Genomic DNA, 27,289 nt, shown 5'->3' on the forward strand with positions numbered 1-27,289 from the left:
GTAGCCATGGACCCACTATCTAACATCCCCTTCAGCTCAACTTTATCCTGTACTAGCACAGTGGTGTAAAACAAACTGTCATTCTGAGTAATTCTCATTGTGTTCTGAAAAATGACTGTGTTGTTCTTGGGTACTGACTCACAAAAGTAAGAATAAACAGATTGGATATCATCATCAGTGGAGGAAAAATAAGAATGCCCCACATTGCCCTCCTCAGAACGGAGGCTTTCTAGTTTTCCTGAGACCTGCCAGTCTGTCCACATCCAGGGTTCTGTCGCTGCCCAGCCTCACTACAGTCAAAGCTCATGTGGCCCGGAGAAAAGCACTTGACGCACAGCTGGTGCATCTGACAGTGAGCTTTGGTCCAGTGATTAGTGCTTCCACAGTCAGCGCACTCATGCTGACGTTTGTGGAACTGTTTACGGGGCCCTCTACATTTAACATGTTTAAGTCATTTAGCAGACGCTCTTATCCAGAGCGACTTACAGTTAGTGCATACGTAACTTTTTTTTTTCATACCCCCCGTGGGAATCGAACCCACAACCCTGGCGTTGCAAACACCATGCGCTACGAACTGAGCCGGCCATTCCCTCCACTACCCTAGGCGACGCTGGTCCAATTGTGCGCCGCCCCATGGGTCTCCCGGTCGCGGCCGGCTACGACAGAGCCTGGATTCAAACCAGGATCTCCAGTCCCCCAGGACTGTGTTGTGTTACCTGCTTGACAATAGTATTGATGTCCCCCAGGAGAGCAGCAGCAGGTTGCACGTTGTTCCCCATCTCCTCAGCACACAGATCAACCTTGACATTGACCTTGACATAAATAACGTATGTGGAACGTTACTACAACATACCAGCAACGACACGACAGGAAGAGCGCCGTGCGTGACACATGTAACAGCAGCTGGAGGAGTGGCCAAACCTCAAGCTAAACACAACAGAAATAACCAGGCACCACCACATAATGCTAAGGCTGACACACACACGTTCCCTTTTATAAACCGGGTGACTCGAGCCCTGAATGCTGATTGGCTGAAAGCTGTGGTATATCTGACCGTATAACATGGGTCACGTTGAGGGAGGAGGTCAGAGACCTGGCCGTGTTGTGCCAGGATAACAACCTCTCCCTCAACGTGACCAAGACAAAGGAGATGATTGTGGACTACAGGAAAAAAAAGAGGACTGAGCACGCCCCCATTCTCATCGACGGGGCTGTAGTGGAACAGGTTGAGAGCTTCAAGTTCCTTGGTGTCCACATCACCAACGAACTATCATGGTCCAAACACACCAAGACAGTCGTGAAGAGGGCACGACAAAGCCTATTCCCCCTCAGGAGATTGAAAAGATTTGGCATGGGTCCTCAGATCCTCAAAAAATTATACAGCTGCACCATCGAGAGCATCCTGACTGGTTGCATCACCGCCTGGTATGGCAACTGCTTGGCCTCCGACCGCAAGGCACTACAGAGGGTAGTGTGTACGGCCCAGTACATCACTGGGGCCAAGTTTCCTGCCATCCAGGACCTCTATACCAGGCGGTGTCAGAGGAAGGCCCTCAAAATTGTCAAAGACTCCAGCCACCCTAGTCATAGACTGTTCTCTCTGCTACCGCACGGCAAGCGGTACCGGAGTGCCAAGTCTAGGTCCAAAAGACTTCTCAACAGCTTCTACCCCCAAGCCTTAAGACTCCTGAACAGCTAATCATGGCTACCCGGACTATTTGCACTGCCCCCCCACCCCATCCTTTTACGCTGCTGCTACTCTGTTAATTATTTATGCATAGTCACTTTAACTCTACCCACATGTACATATTACTTCAACTACCTCAACTAGCCGGTGCCCCCGCACATTGACTCTGCACCGGTACCCACCTGTATATATAGCCTCCCTACTGTTATTTTATTTTACTTCTGCTCTTTTTTTCTCAACACTTTTTTTGTTGTTGTTTTATTTTTACTTTTTTGTTTAAAATAAATGCACTGTTGGTTAAGGGCTGTAAGTAAGCATTTCACTGTAATGTCTGCACCTGTTGTATTACGGCGCATGTGGCCAATAAAATTTGATTTGATTTGATTTGAAATTTATTTTGACTGTTCGAATTACGTTGGTAACCAGTTTATAATAGCAATAAGGCACCTCTGGGGTTTGTGGTATAGGGCCAATATACCACGGCTAAGGGCTGTATCGTCGAGGCACTCTGCGTTGCATCGTGCTTAAGAACAGCCCCTAGACGTGGTATATTGGCCATATACCACACCCCCTCGGGCCTTATTGCTTAAATATAGATGTACTGTACAGCACTAAGACAGCCATGACATTATTTGGAGAGACCACAAAGACTTATAGAGAAGCTATATAATTGATAGACTAAATCCAATAGACTGAGTCAAATACCTTTATACCTGGTTACAATGAAATGTAGTTCACTATGAAATGACCTGTGACTAGGGTTGCAAAATTACAGTTACTTTCCCCAAATTCCCAGAAATCCCTGTTGGAAGATTCCAGAAATCAGAACGGAATAAGCAGAAAATCTGGAATCCGAAAAAAAGAAGGAAAAAAAAGAAACCCTACTGGTGACCTTTGACCTAGCTGGATGACCTTTACTTGGGTGTCAAACCTGGGGGGAAGGCCAAAGTGCAGGATCCAGTTGAGTCTGGCACCAAGTAGGACCACAACATCAGACTGGAGCAGAGCTCTGCAGTCCCCACCAAGACCATAGAACCAGGAGGATAGGAAGAGGAGGAGGAGGAGGAAGAGAGGAGGAGGAGGATAGGAAGAGAGGAGGAGGAGGATAGGAAGAGAGGAGGAGGAGAGCAGGGACAAAACAAAATGTAATGAAAAGAGGCTAGTTATAGGAGTAGTGTAGTTGTTTGATTGACACCAGTTTACATTGACATGACCTGGCCAGGAGAGACTAGTTATAGATAGGGATTTCAGGAGTTTCGTGGTCCGTTCAAATGGTCAGGGAAATTCTTGGTCCTACTTATACAGTCAATGGTCTGTACATGAATATGATGCCAGCTGAGAGAAGGAGAGGCTGACCTGGAGCGGGCAGCAGCAACACAGTTGGGGTGATCGTCAGGCAGCACCCCTTTACCCATGGGGGTGGGCAGGAAGGGCAGGTCACACCCCTCCACCAGCTCCTTCAGAGCCCCCTCTGCTCTTCAATGGGCTGCACCTGCAGAGGGACACAGACAGAGGGCACTGCCACACGGATTTCAACAGACTGGTCTTCACAACTGGGATGCATTCAGCTGAGCAAAACGTTGTGCAACGTTCAGATAGAAATATAGCATGTAGAACGAACGTGCCTCTCAGACAGGTAGAATGAGAAATCATGTCAACAACATTTGTCGACTGAACGTGGCCCAGTTTTCAACTGAACCGTGGTACAGTGCTATATGTGTTACAGTGCGTCTCAGCTGGCTATTGATCTCTCTTGGACAGACGCACGTAACATAACTGGAAGTAGCGTCTGTCAACAGAATGGGATGTGACAACTTTGTTCCGGTACGCTGATTTTTCACCACTAATCATTTGGACAAATCCCGATTTCGCAGGTGCTCGCATCTTTTCAATTTCAGAACGGGAGGGGACATTTGGCCCATAAACTTGCCGGAAACTTGCAGAGAGTTTCCGTTTAGGGGGGTGGAGAGTTCGCAAGTGGCGTTAGTATCTTTCTCTTAACATCTCCCCAGACCTTATCCAAGTATCTGACGCAATTATGCAAGATTTTAGTTCTGTTTCCCCCAGATTATCTGGCTATTAAAAAAGCAATGCCTACCTTTGCCAATGATGAGTAAAGTCCGTTTGGCTCCTTTCAGGACCGCCAGTGCTTCTGTGATCACCATATGGTCAGCCATACTCACAGGAGGAGGTGGACTACAGGGCACCTCTCTGACAAAGGAAATAATAAATAATAGGTCAAACATTAAACATGTTACCTAGCAACTTTATTGCATATGTAAATAAACCATGAAGGTCTATCGAGGCTTATTGCTATTCTCTGATGAGAATATTTTGATATAGTGCTATATTTTCTAAGTAATTTAATTTCTGGTTCACTTCAGACGTTAAAAGGTATAACAAGATAAAATAAAAATGACTACGGTGATGTGAATTCAGAGGTATACATATTCAACAGTAACACATTAGTATACATTTTAAATGGATGAAAGACAGTGATGGCCACTAACCTGGCTCTGCTCCTGTCCAATTTAGCATTGACCATGTCCCCAGATATGTCTACGTATACAGCACCTGGACGTCCATACATGCTAGTGCGTGCTGCCTTAGACATACCAAACACCCTTAAATTCAGATCAATTAAGGCTGTGCTGTGCTCTTATGAAGCAGTTAAGGTACCTTGCTAAGCTGGAAAATTAGTGGTCAGAAAAAAGACAATTGCAGGTGATACCAAATGATATGAAGAGGACTACACAGAGGGAGTCAGAGTAGACTGTATACCTTCTCTACCACTGAGGAGATCATATCCAGACTGCTAGACCTAGCAGAGAACTTACTGTACAATCTGCATGCCTCCACCTGACAGAGAAAGAGGACCACAAATAACAAATTATTTCCTCTTTCAGCAATTAAACTGCTAGGGCCAGTTTCCCAGACAGAGATTCTCTATTGAGTTTGCTTTTTAGGCCATGACTAGGCTTAATCTGTGTCCTGGGAAACAACCCCCTAATGTTCAAAAGTCATAAATATCATGGTTCAATCGGTACCTGTGGAAACTCTTGAAATGCCACAGTGGTCTCTTGGTTTTGATCGGAGGAGCCTCCAATAACAATCACAGGCCTACAGAGAGAGAGGTATCACACAATGACATCAACTGACAATCTGAGATAGTTTGGAGTCCTCAGATCATTTTTTGCAGTGTGCGGATAGCATCCCTTCTTTTGAAAGGACCACTGAACATGAGTAGTAGGGTCTTCTGTTTGTGGAGTTCTAGCATACCAGCAGTTCATGTTAGCGTTGGCCATTCCACCAAGTGCATGGATGAGTCCCGGTCCAGACACAACCAGACACGCACCTGGACTGGAGAGGAACAGACAGACAGAGGGACAGACAGGAAGACAGGCAGACAGACACACAAAGGGTCAGACAGACAGGCAGACATAATTAGCAATGCAAAAAAGCTATGAAACTGACCCTCACACACTACACGCTCCTGTAGTCTATGTACGGGTAGTTAATATCACATGATTTGGGGAGAGCTGGTTTAGTAATAAAAAGGTGGCTTATGGCTTGTTCATTGCGCATTCCCACATACTTGATTCCTGAGGCTTGAGCTGCCTTAGCTACTTCAATGACTGGAACACCAACTATTCCAAACATATATTCTACATTCTGTAGAGAGTTACATGTAGATACAGTATATTTACCTTTTTTTAAACATTTTTAGTCATTTAGCAGACGCTCTTATCCAGAGCGATTTACAGTTAGTGAGTGCATACATTTTCATACTGAATTGTATATGAATTGTTACAATGTAGTTTAGATTTTCTTTGCATTGACACACACATTGGCATGCATCAACAAGGGTGTTAACATATACTATTCCACATAAACATCTAAATGTTTTTCTACAACAATATTAATAGTTAGCTATACCAGTGCAATGACCTATGGCACACTTTCACAACTCATAGTGTTACATTCTCACTGCCAAGGACATGATCAGCGACTAATATATTATTAGCAACACGGTTACACAGTATAACACTGTTTTATATATATTGCACACACTTCACCTGAGCTTTTAGTGCCTCTGCAATGAGCTGAGCCCCAGTCACATCTTCCATTATTATTGTCGAGAAATCTGTTCAAAGTGCAAACGCGGTTAGCAATGATTTCTTGGACTTGTTGTTCAGTAGCTTATAAATCGTGTTTAGATCTCTTGCAAATCATTAGTTTTGTCTGCTTTCCAGCATGCATTACATGAGTAGCTTTTTCTTCTTCAGTGGGGTTTATAGGCAGTTGGCATCCAACGTTATGGTGCATTACTGCCCCCTATTGTACAGAAGTGTGGACATGAGCCGTGCAATAGCAGTCATGAATATTTAATAAACTAGTAGCATTTTTCTTTTTTTATTGCAAGAAATACATAATAAGCCCTCATTATGTGTTTATAACTGCACTTTACTTAACACTTAACTCAGTTAAGTCATTATGAGTGTATGACAGTATGAGAAAAAAAAATGTATGCACTCACTAACTGTAAGTCGCTCTGGATAAGACCTTCTGCTAAATGACTAAAATGTAAAATGTAAATGACTTGAGTGTATGCATTATAGATATAGGCTTCATAGAAAGTGTTACAAATGTTCTCCTGTCATCTTATAGGAGATCCATTCATGGATTTAGTTATGGCTTGAGAATGTGACTGGTCTACGGAGTTCTCCTTTATGTCTGTCTTTATATGTGACAACAACTTTTCTGTATTATGTGTATTTCCACAATCAATAATCATAAACGGTACTTCACTATGAATACTTTTGACTATGTGGTTTGAAGTACTTTACCGTTATCTTGCACATACATGAAGACTACTATAGACAGAAATCAATGCAGTAATGTTTTATTAAATAAAGGCTCTGATTAAAATATCATATTAATAAAATCAGGCATTTGGCTAATTCTTCTTCCCAGAAGCTCCTGTGAATGGTTTGGAGATGGCTCTGGAGAGAGCGTGTAACACCCTGACTATGAGTGGGCGTTTACGGGACTGGGACTCCTGGGGAGCAGGGGCCGGTGTGGTTGTCAGGTCCTCCTTGGGTGGGGAAGTGGATGGAACCTCTGGAACCTCACACTCAGCATCTGTCATGAGAACATTTCATAATCAGAAAATGAATGTGTGTGTTTGTGTCTGTCCGTCTGTCCGTCTGCCTGTCCGTCTGTCTGCCTGTCTGCCTGTCTGTCCGTCTGCCTGTCTGTCCGTCTGTATGCCTGCCTGCCTGTCTGTCTGTCTGTCTGTCTGTCCGTCAGTCTGTCTGTCTGTCTGTCTGCCTGCCTGCCTGTCCGTCTGCCTGTCCGTCTGTCTGTCTGCCTGTTTGCCTGTCTTTTTGTCTGCCTGTATGTCTGTCTGCCCGTCCGTCTGCCTGTCAGTCTGCCTGTCTGTCTGCATGTCTGTCCGTCGGTCTGCCTGTATCTGTTGTCACTGTTTTAACAAGCTTGTCATAGGGTGATACATCAATATGACATTATCGATGCTTATCACTTACCCTGTGAAATATTTATTTTATTATTTATTTATAAAATAAATGAGTCTCTCTGAGATGTTTGGTAGGCAGCGCATCCTGTTCAGGGTGTCTCTTCGGTTCCCCTTTTGTCTTGAACAGCTGTTGACAAAACACATCAGGACAACTGAGCCTGTGTAAAATACAGAGTGTGCATCCTAAAAGGCACCCTATTCGCTACGTAAGGCACTACTTTTGACAAGGGCCCAGAGAGCTCTGGTAAAAAGTTGTGCACTATATAGGGAATAGGGTGCCATTTGGGACTCTCCCATGTGTATTAGGATTGCATTACAGCGTCCTCACTCAACCTCCTAAAGACAATGACAACAGTTTTGTTCTAATGCTGAGAGACAATAGGGGTGTAGTGAATCTGTAGGGTAAATTTCAGCCCTGCCTTACAGAGGTAATCTCAAAACACAGAGCACCCTACCTTAATCATGATCTTTGGAAACTTATGCATTTTCGGTAGGAAACGCCACTTCCTGTTCTTCTTAGTCTCTTCCCCTCTGGCAGAGGGAAGACGGGCCATGCCGTCAGCCTTTACATCAGCCGGGCTAAGGCTCCTGGCAGGGAATTCCTCAGTAGCATTAAGGTCAGCTACAACACCATGAGTGATGTCACTTGTGGCATTGCTGGTGTCTGAGTGAGAAGAGCACGCTAGTGTGACCGACCTGTGTACAATAACTGGGAGAAGAGGACGCAGCCATTGAAGTCAGTCACTGCATCCCAAATGGCATTCTCTTCACTTTATAGTGCACTACTTTTGACCAGGGCCCATAGGGTCTGGTCAAAAGTAGTGCACTAAATATGGAAGAAGGTGCCATTTTGGACACAACCAGTGAATTTCACATCATAAAACGCAATGTATTGAGCATCATGTTACAATTAAGTCCTATGCAGATGAAAATAGGTACTTTCACTTACCATCCTCCATTGTAGACTTGGACACATAAGTCAGGCTGTCCATCACCACGTCTGTCATCAACTTGATGACCTGATCCAAAACCATTTCAGCCGATGGTGGCATAGGCCTTCCCATACACTGCCCCAGGAGTCTCCTAACAGAAGTCTGGGCAAAGTTGTAAATGAGCTCTGAGGCATCGTCCTTTGACAGCTTCCTCAGGGCTGGTTTAGGCAGCGCTGGTTGAGAGAGGCTTCTGTGGCCAACCATGGATTGAAGCTGGCGGTTTATGGTTATCTCCTGAATGAGACCATGGACCTTTGCGATCAGGTTGCCAGATGCACCTTGAAGGGCTTCAAATGACAGGAGCCTATCCAGATGTTCTTCTGCTGAAGTCATCTCTGGGTCGTCCGTCTTCAATGTGTCCATTATAGTTTTCACTATGATATTGGTGTCAGATATGTTTATTTCTTGTTGGCTCACAAGCGTTGACCGTGAACCTGTCTCGTCCATTGCGATAGAGGTATGGGATTCTGTCCTTGTGATTTCATCGGCAGCGCTCATGTCAGGCAACTGGTCAAGGCTCTCCAGTACAGAGTCTAACATGTTAGTGGCTATCAGACACTCCTCACTTGCAATCTGCCCAACAGATGAACTCTCAGAGTTGGCCACTCTACACTTGATCACATTTAGGATCAAGCTGAGCGTCTTCTTTGCAGTTTTGCTAAAGCCTTCTTGGCTGACTGCCACTGTTACGTCTTTTAGAGCCACAAGAGGTTTGCAACTTTCACTCAATCCACTGCCGTGGAGAGGAGAGGCTCTCTTCAAACTGTTGTTGCTCACAACTGACATACTCCTGGTGGGCAGAGTGACATCCTCACTGCATGTGTCAATTATATGGTGGTCTGTTGAAGAGCCACTCGAAGACACAAGGGCTTTAGACCTTTTAGCCAAACAGACTTTTGACAAAGGCTTCTCACTTCTCACAGACGGAGGGCGGCTCCTGTCCTCAACAAGAGCAGTGTCAGCGGACTTAGAATGTCTGAGTGTCTCCACAGGGGCGGAGTCCAGCACATATTTGGCTGTGGTGACTGACACTGGTGGAAAAGAGAAAAAGATGTTCAGTCTATCCTTTACTCTGTGGTACATGGTTTGAGCAGCATCCAATAAGTTGTCAAAGACAACTCTGGGTTTGAGCTGGAACTCCAGCTTTTTCTCTCCTACTGGGAAGGAGTCTGCGTCGTCCACAGTGTACTGGGATACACTTTCAAGGTCTTGCATGATAATATTTACTATATCTTCGGCTGTAGAAACCGCATGGTGTGAGAAGGTGGTGCTAGGCATGCTCTGTAGCAAAGAATGGCTGGCTTTGCTAGCAGCTCTGAGAATGGTCTCACTCACAATGTGTTTGGCCTTAGCTCGGAACTCAGCACTGTGAAAGCTCTGGATGGAAATGTTAGAGGTTCTGCTGGCTGCACTAAGAGATCGCGTGAGTGTGGCAATCTCGGCTGATGTCACATCACTCGAAATGGTGAGGTCCTCCAATTTCGAAATTATCGAGTCCAACTTCTGGTTGAAGTCGAAGGATGAATTTGACGTGCTCTCCCCAACGGAAGCGGAGCAGTCTTCCTTTGAAGTGTCCACCCTCAGCACCGAGATCACCTGTTTGATTACCCCTTTAGTGCAGGTGTCGAGGGTGAGCTGGTAGGCTGAGGCTGGGGACTTAGAAGGGTCTTACTGTCTGTCTTCTGTACAGGAGACACTGCCAAAGTGGCCTCAGTTACAGGAGATTCCTGCACAGTGGCCTCAGTTACAAGTAGTCCAGTTGCAGAAAGCTCGATTTGCACAGGAGTATTTTTTCCCTCAGTGAGATGGTGGGAGGTGAACAGCTTCCTTAGTTTGTCCAGGGTTTTGGTATAAATCTTCTGGGAACCTGAACTCACTTCCACCCAGAACATTTTGCGACCTGATTTCGTACGCATGGAGGCCTTATTGACCTCAGATACCTCATGCAGGTCGGAAATAATTCCACCAAAGAGATCAGAGGATGCCTCCTCAATATTCTCTGAGGAAACATGGACAGATAGGATTTCCGACAGTTTCCCACAAGTGTCGGTTTTATCCAGCGCAGCAGTATATGTCACAGCTGCATCCTGAATGACCTGAGTGATGCATTGCTCAGCTTTGACAATATACTCCTCCACTGGTTGACCATGGAGGATGTCAACTTTATCAGCAGGGAGCTCCTTCTGAATACTCACATTCTCCTCTGATGGGCATGGGTTGTTGAAGATAATGCTCTCAGTGACCATCTTAGAGGAGGCGAGAGATGAGTCGAGAAGCAGAGATCTGTATATTGTCGAGGTGGACATCTCTGGGTGCTTTATCACAGCAGCCTCCTCCAAAATGGCCGACGGGCCCTGGAGGATGTCAGAGATATCCATGTCCTCAATGGTCTCTACCAGAGACGATAGTAGGTCTCTGGCTGCCAGGTTGGTAGGTCTCTGGTTCTCAAGCTCTGTTTTGATTGCTTGACAGGCAGTTGCCAGAGCAACAACAGAGCGAGAACACAACTGCTTCAAGGTGGAGTCAGAAAAAGATGATGACAGATCTGTCATGGACATGGTGGAGAGTTGACTCTCAGAGACAAATGGGCTGAGTTTGACAGACACCTGTCTGACCAAGTCCCCAGCAAGAGCTCTCATATCTATTGCTCCACTAGCTGAGTTGTGGGAGCAGGCACTCTGTGGCCTTGACGGGTTCCTGTTATCCAAAAATCCTGTTATCCAAAAAACCTCAAGTACAAGATCCACAACATCGGATGACACTTCTGTCACTCTGTTGTCGGACAGAAATGTACTTGGATGAATGGTGCCTGCATTCACAATCCAGTCGCAAATGGAGTTGTTGGACTGACTCTGGACTAGTGGAACTAGACAGGTTTCACTTGGACCTTGGCCAAAGAGCTCTGCCATTTTGAGCAGAACTGATCTTAAGAATTGGAAATGTTCAGCAGTGGGTCGTTGTTGGACAGTCTGGTGGATGGTCTGCTAGCCGATCTGTGAACCACTAGGCTTTGTATTTCTGCCGAAATGGCAGTTAGAAAATAGGTCAAGGGGCTGGACGCTCTCCCCTCATTTCCTCCGTTGGCTTTAGCCTTGATGATGCTATCTATGATGATGACTATGACCTGTCCAGCCAGAGGACCCAAGATGGCCTCAAGCTCCCTCTCTAACTCAAGGGGAGACTTGTGGCCGAGCGCAATATGCTCTATGGCATGGGAATACATCTTAGAAGTCGCCATGCTTAGCATCTCTTGGGCAAACTGTTGACTTGCTGAGATACTTCCAGTCAGCAGAACTAGAGTTCCCTGACTGACACTTCGCATTAGCTCAGCCAATCTGGAGTTGAGAAGGTTTATAACCAACTCGACAATACCCATCATAAACTTGCCGTCCGTTGACATTTTGCTAGGTCTGTATTTCTCCTGTCTACTCCGTTTGGGCAGCGGTACGATGTCACCCTGCGACTGGCCGCTCTGGACCATGTCGAAGACAGAGTCCTCAGAGATGCCAAACACAGATCTCAGTGGTGCTGAGTGTTGTCTGTGTCTCATCTCTCTATCGCCACCCTCAGGTGAGGAGACATATCGCTCTTCGTTCTCACTTAGCAAAGAGGTCATGGACCTGCAGAATGCACAACATAAATGAATAGTATATGGTAACAAAATAAAAAATATGATCCAAGAATTTGGGACACAAACTCAACCTTGTTATTATTATTCAAAGGAAGCATTGTGAACCATCTCAAACCACACTCAGAGCAAACATTAACATTCAGAGTAAACGTTTTAGAGTGGTTGTGTAGTATCTAAGTAGTATTTCTCACTAAGTGGATCTGGAATGGATATTTGTACCTATAACAGGAAATACCTGCAAAAAGAGGAGGGGATAGAGCTAGGTATCTGTGAGAGGAGGGGATAGGGCTAGATACCTGTGAGAGGAGGGGATAGGGCTAGGTACCTGTGAGAGGAGGGGATAGGGCTAGGTACCTGTGAGAGGAGGGGATAGGGCTAGGTACCTGTGAGAGGCGTGGATAGGGGTAGGTACCTGTGAGAGGAGGGGATAGGGCTAGGTACCTGTGAAAGGAGGGGATAGGGCTAGGTACCTTTGAGAGGCGTGGATAGGGGTAGGTACCTGTGAGAGGAGGGGATAGGGCTAGGTACCTTTGAGAGGCGTGGATAGGGGTAGGTACCTGTGAGAGGAGGGGATAGGGGTAGGTACCTGTGAGAGGAGAGGATAGGGCTAGGTACCTTTGAGAGGAGGGGATAGGGCTAGGTACCTGTGAGAGGAGAGGATAGGGCTAGGTACCTTTGAGAGGAGGGGATAGGGCTAGGTACCTGTGAGAGGCATGGATAGGGCTAGGTACCTGTTAGAGGCATGGATAGGGCTAGGTACCTGTGAGAGGCATGGATAAGGCTAGGTACCTGTGAGAGGCGTGGATAGGGCTAGGTACCTGTGAGAGGAGGTGATAGGGCTAGGTACCTGTTAGAGGCATGGATAGGGCTAGGTACCTGTGAGAGGAGGGGATAGGGCTAGGTACCTGTGAGAGGAGGGGATAGGGCTAGGTACCTGTGAGAGGCGTGGATAGGGGTAGGTACCTGTGAGAGGAGGGGATAGGGCTAGGTACCTGTGAGAGGCGTGGATAGGGGTAGGTACCTGTGAGAGGAGGGGATAGGGGTAGGTACCTGTGAGAGGAGGGGATAGGGCTAGGTACCTGTGAGAGGAGGGGATAGGGCTAGGTACCTGTGAGAGGAGGGGATAGGGCTAGGTACCTGTGAGAGGCGTGGATAGGGGTAGGTACCTGTGAGAGGAGGGGATAGGGCTAGGTACCTGTGAAAGGTGGGGATAGGGCTAGGTACCTTTGAGAGGCGTGGATAGGGGTAGGTACCTGTGAGAGGAGGGGATAGGGCTAGGTACCTTTGAGAGGCGTGGATAGGGGTAGGTACCTGTGAGAGGAGGGGATAGGGGTAGGTACCTTTGAGAGGAGGGGATAGGGCTAGGTACCTGTGCGAGGAGAGGATAGGGCTAGGTACCTTTGAGAGGAGCGGATAGGGCTAGGTACCTGTGAGAGGCATGGATAGGGCTAGGTACCTGTTAGAGGCATGGATAGGGCTAGGTACCTGTGAGAGGCGTGGATAAGGCTAGGTACCTGTGAGATGCGTGGATAGGGCTAGGTACCTGTGAGAGGAGGGGATAGGGCTAGGTACCTGTGAGAGGAGGGGAAAGGCGTGGGACTGCGTGTGCTGCAGGCAGTTCTGGCGCTGGTGCACCTGCTGGGTCCTCCACTACAGCTGAATCTGACGCTGCGGCCAAGAGAGGTCACCTCTCCTGCCTCATTACTTCCTGATCCAGAAGAGCTTGGCGAATCAGAGAGCTCTATCTGCATGGTGAGGTCAAGGGCGGGAACAACCACAGTGGATGTAGACTCCATCACCCATGCTACAATATCCATGCACTTGGCACTAAACTCATGTCTGCTCATCTGCAATGTTAAAAGACCATACAGAGTTAGTTTGTTAAAGGGGCTGCACTGATATAAAATGTAGAACCATTTACTCAAGCTAGTCAATTAAAGCAGTGGTTCAGGATTAAAGGTCCTGCAGGATTTCCACAAATGAATGTTTGGTCCATTTTACCAACATTAACTACTTTAGAGGTGACTATAACTCACCCCGGCACGCATATTCTCACTCAGCAGATTCCAATGGCTGAAAAGTAAATAAATGCAAGTACACAATGAACTACATGACATTACCTCTATTATCTTAGACTATGTTATGGATGGACATTACCTCTATTATTTTAGATTACGTTATGGATGGACATTACCTCTATGATTTTAGATTACGTTATGGATGGACATTACCTCTATTATTTTAGATTACGTTATGGATGGACATTACCTCTATTATTTTAGATTACGTTATGGATGGACATTACCTCTATTATTTTAGATTACGTTATGGATGGACATTACCTCTATTATCTTAGATTACGTTATGGATGGACATTACCTCTATTATCTTAGACTACGTTATGGATGGACCTCTATGGAACTAGGCCACACCCAGACATCCCTGATTGGTTATTTGGTCCGTTGAGTCCTTTGTATTGGCCCGAGACTATGGGAGACTCTCAATCTCCTCGCCTCCTTCTCAAAACCCATTGGATGAGAAGGTCAGAAGGGCGGGACCTCTGGCTTTCTCATCCAATGGGTTTTGAGAAGAGAGGACACGAGGAGTATGCAATTGAGATAGGGAACATATCTAGGGGATGCATGGGGAAGCCAAAGAGCAACTTACTCGTCCTTCATGTCCTGCACAAAGGTGTGTAGGTCTGGGTAGCTTCTCTTTCCCCTGCTGAGGGTGAGGCTGGTCTGGGAAGTTTCATCCTTGTGGGTCACGGTAGTGAAGGTCACCACTGCAGCCTGATGGCGACAACAGAAAGCAGAGTTAGGCTGTAATTCAATTTTGCGTCATTAAAACACAAAATATCTCAATGAAATGTCATACATGTAATAGAAAAATACATCAAATACATCAACTTGTCCGAGAGAGATTTACATGGTTACAAAAACGTCACGCCACTTTTTTCCAAGATGGCGAAGTAGTGTAGTCCTGTTTCTGTCGTGTGTCTGTAAATAGCCTGTAAATACCCTGTTTTTTGTATTTTTCGTACATATTTCCCTATCAGACTTTTCATCCTTCTACAAAATATACTTTCCTGCAACCCGCCTCACTCAATGTGGAACGGATTCTATTATCGACTTACCTTTATCTAGAATCTAGAATCTCCAGTTGAAACTAGCTAGCCAGCTAACTAGCTACTTGCTATTAGCCACAGCTAGCGGTGTTTCACCCAGAACATTGGATTTTTTTCCGCGGGATTAATTTTAATCACTGGACATTGATCACCGGATATTCGGCCAGTCTGCACAGCGCGTTATCGACCCAGAACATATCAGTTTTTCCGCCGGAATCACTGAATCACTGGACCTTTAACTCCGGATTCATCGCTACCAGCTAGCTACCACCAGCCAGCTACAACAAAACGGACGCTGTGGTCTGGCTAATCATCCTGAGCTAGGCCCATCGCCCATCTCCCGGCTATCTACCTCTCTGTCAACCGGACGGGACCACCTAGTGTTGACACGGAGCCCCGCCGATCCTACACGACTGGTCTGCCGACGAAATCGTCTGATGTGGTTACGACGTTAACCACGAAGATTCCATCCATCTGCTAGCCCTGGCCCGCTAGCACATGCTAGCCGTGGCCTCTTACTAGTGCTTCACCACCGGACCTTATGATAACTCAGATATACAGCTGATATCTGCTGGACTGTTCCTTTTTACGGTACTACATCCTGTTTATGTTTAGCCTCAGCCCAAACATGGTTAGTTTATTGTTGTTTCGGTTATTTCTAATTGTACTATATCACTGTAGACCCCCCAGCCTAGCTAAACCTGCCTTAGATAGCTCCTTTGCACCTTCCCCTATACACGCGGAGACCGACTCAATTGATGACTCCAGCGATGCTATCTCTTTCATTGTTACCCAACGCTTAGGTTGACCTCCACTTTACTCATATCCTTCCATATCCTTGTCTGTACATAATGCCCTGAATCTTTTCTATAACACCCGGAAATCTGCCCCCTTTATTCTATGTACCCAACGCACTAGAAGACCAGTTCTTAAAGCCTTTAGCCGTATCCTTATTCTAGTCCTCCTCTGTTCCTCTGGTGATGTAGAGGCTAACCCAGGCCCTGCAGCCCTCAGTATCACTCCTACTCCCCAGGCGCTATCATTTGATGACTTCTGTAATCGCAAAAGTCTTGGTTTCTTGCACATAAATATCAGAAGTCTACTTCCTAAGTTTGAGTTATTCACTGCGTTAGCACACTCTGCCAACCCTGATGTTCTAGCAGTGTCTGAATCCTGGCTCAGGAAGGCCACCAAAAATTCTGAAATGTCCATCCCCAACTATAACATTTTCCGTCTAGATAGAACTGCCAAAGGGGGTGGAGTTGCAATCTACTGTAGAGATAGCCTGCAGAGCTCTATCATACTATCCAGGTCTGTGCCCAAACAGTTTGAGCTTCTACTTCTAAAAATCCACCTTTCCAGAAATAAGTCTCTCACTGTTGCCGCTTGCTACAGACCCCCCTCAGCCCCCAGCTGTGCCCTGGACACCATATGTGAATTGATTGCCCCCTATTTATCCTCAGAGTTTGTACTGCTTGGTGACCTAAATTGGGATATGCTTAATACCCCAGCCATCCTACAATCCAAGCTAGATGCCCTCAACCTCACGCAAATTATCAACGAACCTACCAGGTACAACCCTAAATCCGTAAACATGGGTACCCTCATAGATATCATCCTGACTAACATACCCTCTAAATACACCTCAGCTGTCTTCAACCAAGATCTCAGCGATCACTGCCTTATTGCCTGCGTCCGTAACGGGTCCGCGGTCAAACGGCCACCCCTCATCACTGTCAAACGCTCCCTAAAACACTTTAGCGAGGAGGCCTTCCTAATTGACCTGGCCCAGGTATCCTGGATGGATATAGATCTCATTCCGTCAGTAGAGGATGCCTGGTTGTTCCTTAAAAGTAATTTCCTCTCAATCTTAAATAAACATGCCCCATTCAAAAAATACAGAACTAAGAACCGATATAGCCCCTGGTTCTCCTCAGACTTGACTGCCCTTGACCAGCACAAAAACATCCTGTGGCGTACAGCATTAGCATCAAATAGCCCCCGCGATATGCAACTTTTCAGGGAAGTTAGGAACCAATATACACAAGCAGTCAGGAAAGCAAAGGCTAACTTTTTCAAACAGAAATTTGCATCCTGTAGCACTAACTCCAAAAAGTTTTGGGACACTGTAAAGTCCATGGAGAATAAGAGCACTTCCTCCCAGCTGCCCACTGCACTGAGGCTAGGAAACACTATCACCACCGATAAATCTACAATAATCGAGAATTTCAACAAGCATTTTGCTACAGCTGGCCATGCTTTCCATCTGGCTACCACTAACCCGGCCACCAACTCTGCACCCTCTGCTGCAACTTGCCCATGCCCCCCCCGCTTCTCCTTCACACAAATTCAGACAGCTGATGTTTTGAAAGCGCTGCAAAATCTGGACCCCTACAAATCAGCTGGGCTAGACAATCTGGACCCTTTCTTTCTAAAACTAGCCGCCGAAATTGTCGCAACCCCTATTACTAGTCTGTTCAACCTCTCTTTCATAACGTCTGAGATCCCCAGAGATTGGAAAGCTGCCGCGGTCATCCCCCTCTTCAAAGGGGGTGACACTCTAGATCCAAACTGCTACAGACCTATATCCATCCTGCCCTGCCTTTCGAAAGTATTCGAAAGCCAAGTTAACAAACAGATCATCGACCATTTCGAATACCACCGTACCTTCTCCGCTATGCAATCCGGTTTCCGAGCTGGTCACGGGTGCACGTCAGCCACGCTCAAGGTCCTAAACGATATTATAACCGCGATTGATAATAGACAGTACTGTGCAGCCGTCTTCATCGACCTGGCCAAGGCTTTCGACTCTGTCAACCACCGCATTCTTATTGGCAGACTAAATAGCCTTGGTTTCTCAAATGACTGCCTCGCCTGGTTCACCAACTACTTCTCAGATAGAGTTCAGTGTGTCAAATCGGAGGGCCTGTTGTCTGGACCTATGGCAGTCTCTATGGGGGTGCCACAGGGTTCAATTCTTGGGCCGACACTTTTCTCCGTGTATATCAATGATGTCGCTCTTGCTGCTGGTGACTCTCAGATCCACCTCTACGCAGACGACACCATTTTGTATACATCTGGCCCTTCATTGGACACTGTGTTAACAAACCTCCAAACGAGCTTCAATGCCATACAACAATCCTTCAGTAGCCTTCAACTGCTCTTAAACACTAGTAAAACTAAATGCATGCTTTTCAATCGAACGCTGCTAGCACCCGCCCACCCAACTAGAATCACCACTCTCGACGGGTCTGACCTAGAGTATGTGGACAACTACAAATATCTAGGTGTCTGGTTAGACTGTAAACTCAACTTCCAGACTCACATAAAGAATCTCCAATCCAAAGTTAAATCTAGAATCGGCTTCCTATTTCGCAACAAAGCCTCCTTCACTCATGCTGCCAAACATGCCCTCGTAAAACTGACTATCCTACCGATCCTTGACTTCGGCGATGTCATTTACAAAATAGCCTCCAACACTCTACTCAGCAAACTGGATGTAGTCTATCACAGTGCCATCCGTTTTGTCTCCAAAGCCCCATACACTACCCACCACTGTGACCTGTACGCTCTTGTTGGCTGGTCCTCACTACATGTTCGTCGTCAAACCCACTGGCTCCAGGCCATCTATAAATCACTGCTAGGCAAATCCCCGCCTTATCTTAGCTCATTGGTCACCATAGCAGCACCCACCCGTAGTCTGCGCTCCAGCAGGTATATCTCACTGGTCATTCCCAAAGCCAACACCTCCTTTGTCCGCCATTCCTTCCAGTTCTCTGCTGCCAATGACTGGAACGAATTGCAAAAATCTCTGAAGCTGGAGACTCTTATCTCCCTCAATAACTTTAAGCATCAGTTGTCAGAGCACCTTACCGATCACTGCACCTGTACACAGCCCATCTGAAATTAGCCCACCCAACTACCTCATCCCTATATTGTTATTTATTTTGCTCTTTTGCACCCCAGTATCTCTATTTGCACATAATCTCTTGCACATCTAGCATTCCAGTGTTAATACTATTGTAATTATTCTGCACTATAGCCAATTTATTGCCTTACCTCCATAACTTGCTACATTTGCACACACTGTATATATATTTTCTGTTGTATTTCTGACTTTATGTTTTCTTACCCCATATGTAACTCTGTGTTGTTTTTATTGCACTACTTTGCTTTATCTTGGCCAGGTCGCAGTTGTAAATGAGAACCTGTTCTCAACTGGCTTACCTGGTTAAATAAAGGTGAAATAAATAAAAATAAAATAAAAATAAAAGCCTACACGAAATACAGCCCTTATTTTATGTGTTTCTAAAATCGCCTATGGGAAAAATTAATGGTGGAAAAACGATTGGAACCATTTCCCTGTTTGACCGCTAGGTTTTATGGGTATTATCACACCTCCACTGTAACACTCTATAGAGGGGTTGGTTGTTTAGCAACAAAACTGGCATGCAACTATGGGGCAAAATAGACAGGGTTTGACTTAGACAACATGTAAACTATATTTAGTCTCTAAATGTTTAATGCAAACATAAATACATTTGAACAATGAACTCGTCTCAAATACATTGTTACAGTTGTTGTTGGTTAGCTAGGTAGCGAATTTTAGTCATTGCATAGACATGATATCAGTCAAAACACCTCAAAACAAGACATGGTATCAATAACACCATACAACGAGCTGAAACATGCCATAGAGCTACGATTCCCCACATGGCAGCTTGTTGTTAGCTGAGGTACAGAATCATAACAAGATACACGACTTCCGGCCATCGATGCGCGAGCATCATTTTCGTGACGTCAGCCAACCCTTCTATGGCTCCTGGTCAAAAGTAGTACACTAGCCTACATAGGGAATAGGGTGCCATTTTGGACGAATTTATGAAGGTGCTGTCATAACCTTTGACCCCCATTTGACCCTACTGTACCTTTAGCCAACTCTCATGACTCCCCGGCCATATACTTTCTAGTTTGATATTACAGCATGAATAGCACATTATTTCATTTGTTAAACAATATTTAATCCACAGTAATTAATATAATTGAAGATTTAAAAATAAATAACATGTCTACCTTGAACTCTTTATTCTCCATCTCCTTGCAAAATCAGCACATTTCCTTGCCAAAATGAACGCGCATCCAGAGCGAAAACAAACGCAATCCTCCAGCACTAGGGAGGATTAGACTGAACTGCTCCAGCGGTTTTTGATCAGTTTCAACATTTATCAGTGATGACGTAACAATGACCTGTACAGATTTGACGCACTTTCGATCTCGTGCTGATGCAACACTCTGTGTTGTTGAAAGCTCATGTATGGAAATCCTGCGAGTTGTAAACAAATGTAGGCTATTGTTGCACTTAAAACTGTAATGTTGAGGACGCCATGAAAAATAAAATACATAACCCACACCGTTAGGCCAAGGTACATGCAATATTCATCACTTTGCCAATAGACTTCTTGTTCCTTGTTGTATGTAGCCTTTCTTTTGGGATTAGCACCACTGTCACCTAGAAATTGATACTGCGGTTGTCACATAAAACAGATAACCCATAGTTCATTATTAAATAACATAACTCATTTCTTTATTTTATTACTCATAAAATATACAGCAATCTTCAGATACTGAAAGAATTCATGGGAGTTTCGAATTCAGTCACTATTTCATATGTACATGCTAGTTTCATCCTTTTAAAGAAAAAAAAGGACACGAAAAAACCTGTGAACCTCCTGATCCTGATTTGACGAACATAGCATATGTATTGTACATATTTCCAGTTAAAATTATTTTCAAAAAGAGACAAAAACGGGGGTTTGAACAAGCAATCACATAAAAGGATTGAGTGGTTTCATTTTTTTGAAGAAGTTAAGCAAGCAAAACCTGTCAAAATACATTGATTATAAGACCAAGACAAATAATATATATATATTTTTTTCAACAGAAGAAAATCTAAATGCTGCTGTCCTACCATTGGTTTACAGTGTTTCTCCTCTCCAAGGGAGGCATGTTTTCCCCCTCGTATGCCTCGGAATAGTATCAGTGCTTTTCACAAACGTTGTAGTACTTAGTGTGCATCATTGTTTTCGCTCATACAGCTGCCCCTACTCTCCTAACCTCCCCTCAGTAACTAAAGAAGGCACAAAATGATGACATAAATATCACAAGAAAGAATACATGAATTAATAATTTACTTTCTAAAATATTTTCTAGAGGGCAAAGGACAGGTAGGTTTAATAACGCAAATGTAAAAAGTCCTGTCGCTCACATACAAATGCAAAATCTAAATGGCACCCTATTCTTTATAGAGTACACTACTTTTGACCAGAACCCTATGGCCCTGGTCAAAAGTAGTGTACTATAAAGGGAATAGGGTGCCATTGGGGATGGAAATTCTTTGAAATTACTCATGAGAGCAAATACTACGATTCTTTGGTTCCCACAGAGGGTCAGGAGCTTAAGACATGAATGATTTTATTAAAATGTTTGTTCATAAAAAATAAATGATTTCCCCTCCTCCCACATGGATTACAGACAAGAGGCTAGGTGCGTTCTGACTGTCTTAGTGTGCGGATAAACATGACCATCACTCTCATAAAACTTAAATGAAACATCACTCCTTATGTTTTTTCTCAGGCCAAAACGCTCAATCCCATTTCTACTGTCAAAACAGGTTTTGAAAAGGCTTCTTCCACATCTTTTGGTCCATGTCTGTTTTTCACTCAGTGAAGTGCTACTATCCCCTTGGACTACAGGTTATTGCCGTCATAAGGTGTCCGTCTGTCTGTTGGCTGGACAGTTTCTACCGTTTAGGACCTTTGTGGGTAAAGGTAAAGGTGGGGTATAGCAGCAGCAGTTCCTCTGAAGTCCAGTATCTGCTGGAAGGACACCTGGTGGTATGAGAGGATGAGTGTGGCCAGCCAGCCTGTTGTGCCTCCCCCTCTCCCTCCCTCCCTCCCTCCATTTCTCTCTCTCCAACTGCGGGACTCTTAAGGCTCCTGTGCGGACTGTCTCGGCTCGTGCCCTCCCAAAGCTGGCTGTGGTGATTTAAGACACGGTGTGTATGTGTGGATTTGTTTGTGGCCTCTGCCCCACTTCACTGTCCATCCGCCTGCCCTTGGCTCCCCTCCTAGGCAGCGACCACCACCCCCCTCAGTATGTCTCTGAGTCTGAGTCGTTGAGTTCCTCATCCTTGTAGAAGCCTCCATCGTGGTCGCGGTGGCCGATGTTGTTGAAGCTGCAGTAGGAGCTGTGCTCGCTGCGCAGCACGGGCAGGCTGTCGAAGGTCACACTCTTGGAGGGGCTGGTGGTGTAGTGGTTAATGGCACTGAAGGACAGGCTGGGTGCCGGGTTGCAGGGGGACACGGGCATCATGGTGGCCAGGATCAGCGCCAGGCAGTCCGCCACGTCTTTGTTGGGGGCGCAGGCCAAGGCAGGCGTGTAACCTGAGGGGTTCAAACAGAACAGCAGAGGGTCACTTCAGGAGCATCACCGTTTACTATAACACTTTTGGTGAAAAACATGAAATAACACCAGGCTAGGAGATACAAAGTTAAGACAATAACCAAGCAGTGGACTAGAGAGAAACATTTGTGGACACATTGAGAAGAGAAGTACAGAAGAAAACGGTGTTAGCGTTATGGATCTTACCATTCTCATCGACTGCGAGCACACTAGTAGCTCCTGAACCACCACCGTCAGACCATTTCTGGCTGCAACGTGTAACGGCCTGAGGAGAAAGTACCGTCAGATTAGCCAGCAGCAAATGAGGATACCTCCCAAATGCCAGACTATTCCCTATATAGTGCACTTCTTCTAATTCTTCTGGCCCAATTAATACAGCTGAACCATACGTACGTCTGTAAGGCTGCGTTAGTCGAGTTGATGAGGTTCCTGTCTGTAATCTTCTCCAATATCAACAAAGCACTGGTTTCATGCCCCTTTAAAAACCAGAGTCAAACATGTCAGACCAAAATTTCAACCAGAGAGAGCCAACTGTTCAGATGAACGTCATCTTCATGTGGGGATGCTCACCTTACTGCAGGCCAGATGAAGAGCAGTGTTCTTGACTGCATCCTGCAGGGTGAGCTCTGCTTTGGCACTGCTCACCAACAGCTCTGACACAGACAGAGAAACATAAAGAAACTCAATTAGGAAATTAAGCGACTTATTAAAATGTAAAACAGACATGTTGAACTTAAGCCGGCTGGGCGAGGCAAAGCGGAGGAGAGGGGGCTGCGTACCGACAGCGTTGGTTTGTCCGTTCTCAGCAGCCATCATGAGGGAGGTCTTCCCGGAGGCATCGGGGGAGTTGACCTGGGCGTTGTGGCCTAGCAGCAGCTGAAGACACTCCACGTGGTCCGTGAAAGCCGCCGCATGCAGGGGGGTCCTGGAGAGAGAGGAAACTTATTTCACCGATATCATGTAGGACTGTTGTAAACAAGTTTGTTCAATTAACCCTGTTTATACCATAGAAATATAAAATCACTAATAGATGTATTAAAAGTAATCTACAATCCCTCATCCAACCCCAGAGGTCATTTTATTCCCAAGACAACATTATTCTCCAGAAGAAAAGGACTTTGTCATGTGCTGTAGTTACCGGTTCTTGGTGTCAGTGGCGTTGACAATGGCCGGCCCCAGAGTGTCAATCAGCATCTCTGCAGCCCCCTCGTTGTCATTGATCACAGCTCAGTGGAGGGGGCTGAACGAGTTGCCCTCGGTCTTGTGGAAAACCTCCTGTTCCAGCAGCACCTCTACACACGTGTCATGGCCTAGTGGAAGATTGATTCATACCGGAAAAAGATGACGTCGCTGCAGACCACAACAATACTCTCAGAGAAAGCTACACATCTGACAATGGTGAAGTCACAAAATATGTTTTAGCTACAACATATGCTATGTCAATCCCTGACAAAGTCCTGTTTCAGTGTAAGGTCCTCCACTGAGAGTCATAACCCCTAATTCTGTTGTAGTCTTGTTCATTCCCCCACATGGCTCCGTCCACACCAATCGAATGCTTTTCAAGCCACAAGAGGGAGTGAATGAGTGTACACTTCATGGAGGAGAGAACAGAGCTACAGTCCAGTTAGTCAGTACGTACCGTTGTATGTAGGGGTGTAACGATCCATCTACTACATCGATGTATCGATTTATATTCCTATGATCCAACTACATCGATCTGTGCTCGGCGAGTTGGCCTTTTGGACAACATATATCACTCTAACATCGTTTTAAAATGTAATAAATCGATTGTATCGATACTAGGAAATAACCCATTGGATTTAAGCACGTCAGACTTTATATGGATGTTTTTTCTTAGCACTTTTAATGATAAAGGCTTTAAACATTACTCGATTCAGTCTGCCTATCCGTGACGTCATCGCCCCACGCCAGCAGCAGCGCAAAGGCGCAAAGACAACAAAACATAGCATGGCGGACGACAGAGGAGAAGCCGACGAGCGAGAAATTATCAAGCCACCATTGCGGTCCTTACAAGGAACAGGAATCTAGGAAACTTCACCTGCACTGTCCAGTATCCAGGTATTTATTTCAGTCACACTGGTTGAATTTTTGGCTAAAAGGTTACTGAATCGATTTCAAGTCACTGAATCGTTTCGGATCGTATCGTTCTAAATGAACCAATATCGTCCTTGAATCGTATCGACAACCACGAATCGTGATACAAATCGAATCGTTACACCCCTAGTTGTATGGCCTGCCTAATTCAGGGACATGTTTACGGTGCTGAAGAGAGAAAATCAGAAAAGATCTAGTGTTCCGTTAGTCCAGTACGTACCGTTGTAGCAGGCCCAGTGTAGTGGCGTGTAGCCCTGGTTGTCTGTGATGACGGGGAGGGTCTCCACTGACTGGGCGGCGTGTAGGAGCCCCCCCAGCACCCCGATGTGTCTGGATGCCGCCGCCAGGTGGACAGGGGTCCGCCCCTTACAGTCCCGAACCAGGAAGCTGGCGCTGTGCTGCAGCAGGGCCTCCACACACTCCTCATGACCCGTCAACGCCTGGGAGGAAGGGCGGGGAGACAAGAATGGATTTGAATAACTAATAATCAATGATATAATAATGAATCATCAATTATTACAAATGATGTCTGGAGGCAGGTCCCCCTACAGGGATGAATACACCACTACCCATGGACAACTACTTTTCTGAAGATAATATGTATATTTGAGCCTCCCCGTCTCTTTCTGTGTGTGAGCGTATACAGCCAGCTCTCCTCCTCACCCCTCTGTGTAGCGCTGTTCTGCCCCACTTGTCTTTGGCTTCTACGCTGGCTCCCTTGTTGAGCAGTGAGTACACACAGTCTGTGTGTCCGCTCAGCACCGACAGCATCAGAGGGGTTCTGATACACAAGACAACAAGGTCATATTACAAACTGGTAATAACCAGGCTGAGTCCCAAATGGCAACCTATTCCCTATATGGTACACTACTTTTGACCCGAGCCCATAGGGTTCTGGTTTAAAGTAGTGCACCAAGTAGGGCATAGGGTGCCATTTGGGACGTAGACCTAGTGTCAAAATCTCTTTATTTCAGGAATTGTATCCAAAACCCAATTGACTTACTGTCCATTCCCGTCTTGAACGTCCACTGCACTCTGGAGGTCAGCATTTCCAATCAGCAAACGCAAACACTCCGAATGACCGTTGGTAGCTAGAGGAGGATAAACAGAGAGGATATAAGAATGTGAGATGATTGACCGTTGGTAGCTAGAGGAGGCTAAACAGAGAGGATATAAAAATGTGAGATGATTGACCGTTGGTAGCTAGAGGAGGCTAAACAGAGAGGATATGAGCTGATTGCTGGACGACTATTACCTTCACATGAACAGACAGATTTCTAGAACAGTGGTATTGGTAGATGACAATGATGTTAACACAGCAGATAATAAAACATTTTGGGGCTGAGGCCCTCGAAGCCTGTCACCTGCTAGCTGTGTACCTGGCTCTGGATAGAAGTCCCCCTGTGCACTGATCTAGGATCAGCTTACCCTCCCCAGATCCTCAGCAATAATGACAAAAAATGACCTTAGATCAGTGTGTAGTGGGCATTTTCACACTATGCTATATAATATCCCTAGAGTGGACATTGGCGTCCTAGCAACATGACCAAACAAATGTCCATCTTGGTAAGGAAAACTTTTGAATTACAGAATCTCTAGGTCTTACGTGATATCCTATGCGTACCTGCAGCGTGGATGGGGGTCCTCTTCAGGGTGAAGTCTTTAACCAGGATGGAGGCTCCCTGGTTGATGAGGACGTCAACACACTCCACATGGCCTTTAAAGGCATTCAGGTCCAGAGGGGTGCGCCCCTGGCTGTTCCTCACGTCTAGATCCAGCAGAGACTGAACCAGGACCTCCATAGCATGGTGGTGGCCGTGGTACGCCTGAATGGAAACAAACACACAGTCTGAAGCAAAGTCCAGTGGTATGCCTGAACAGATATACACTCCTAATATAATCAATGTCCTATAGTAGACCAGTGGTATGCCTGAACAGATATACACTCCTAATATAATCAATGTCCTATAGTAGACCAGTGGTATGCCTGAACAGATATACACTCCTAATATAATCAATGTCCTATAGTAGACCAGTGGTATGCCTGAACAGATATACACTCCTAATATAATCAATGTCCTATAGTAGACCAGTGGTATGCCAGAACAGATATACACTCCTAATATAATCAATGTCCTATAGTAGACCAGTGGTATGCCTGAACAGATATACACTCCTAATATAATCAATGTCCTATAGTAGACCAGTGGTATGCCAGAACAGATATACACTCCTAATATAATCAATGTCCTATAGTAGACCAGTGGTATGCCAGAACAGATATACACTCCTAATATAATCAATGTCCTATAGTAGACCAGTGGTATGCCAGAACAGATATACACTCCTAATATAATCAATGTCCTATAGTAGACCAGTGGTATGCCAGAACAGATATACACTCCTAATATAATCAATGTCCTATAGTAGACCAGTGGTATGCCAGAACAGATATACACTCCTAATATAATCAATGTCCTATAGTAGACCAGTGGTATGCCAGAACAGATATACACTCCTAATATAATCAATGTCCTATAGTAGACCAGTGGTGCGCCTGAACAGAAATACACTCCTAATATAATCAATGTCCTATAGTAGACCAGTGGTGCGCCTGAACAGATATACACTCCTAATATAATCAATGTCCTATAGTAGACCAGTGGTATGCCAGAACAGATATACACTCCTAATATAATCAATGTCCTATAGTAGACCAGTGGTATGCCAGAACAGATAT

The 27,289-nt window shown here is 45.5% G+C and overlaps 1 pseudogene across 1 annotated transcript in view; it reads right to left on the reverse strand.

Moving 5' to 3' along the window:
• Positions 1 to 674: 674 nt before the first annotated feature.
• LOC311126381 (2-hydroxyacyl-CoA lyase 1-like) overlaps positions 675 to 27,289 on the reverse strand; it is a 128,832-nt pseudogene continuing 102,217 nt past the window's right edge. Inside the window, exons 2-9 of the transcript in view lie at positions 4,967 to 5,047; positions 4,735 to 4,807; positions 4,469 to 4,546; positions 4,194 to 4,292; positions 3,786 to 3,894; positions 3,044 to 3,179; positions 2,591 to 2,696; positions 675 to 800 (exon numbers count right to left, since the gene is read on the reverse strand). The product of the transcript in view is annotated as a 2-hydroxyacyl-CoA lyase 1-like (transcript). The remainder of the gene's footprint in view (positions 801 to 2,590; positions 2,697 to 3,043; positions 3,180 to 3,785; positions 3,895 to 4,193; positions 4,293 to 4,468; positions 4,547 to 4,734; positions 4,808 to 4,966; positions 5,048 to 27,289) is intronic.

The sequence above is a fragment of the Coregonus lavaretus genome (assembly GCF_964263955.1).
Source record: "Coregonus lavaretus genome assembly, contig: HAP1_SCAFFOLD_172, whole genome shotgun sequence".
In the NCBI taxonomy this organism is placed as follows: Eukaryota; Metazoa; Chordata; class Actinopteri; order Salmoniformes; family Salmonidae; genus Coregonus; species Coregonus lavaretus.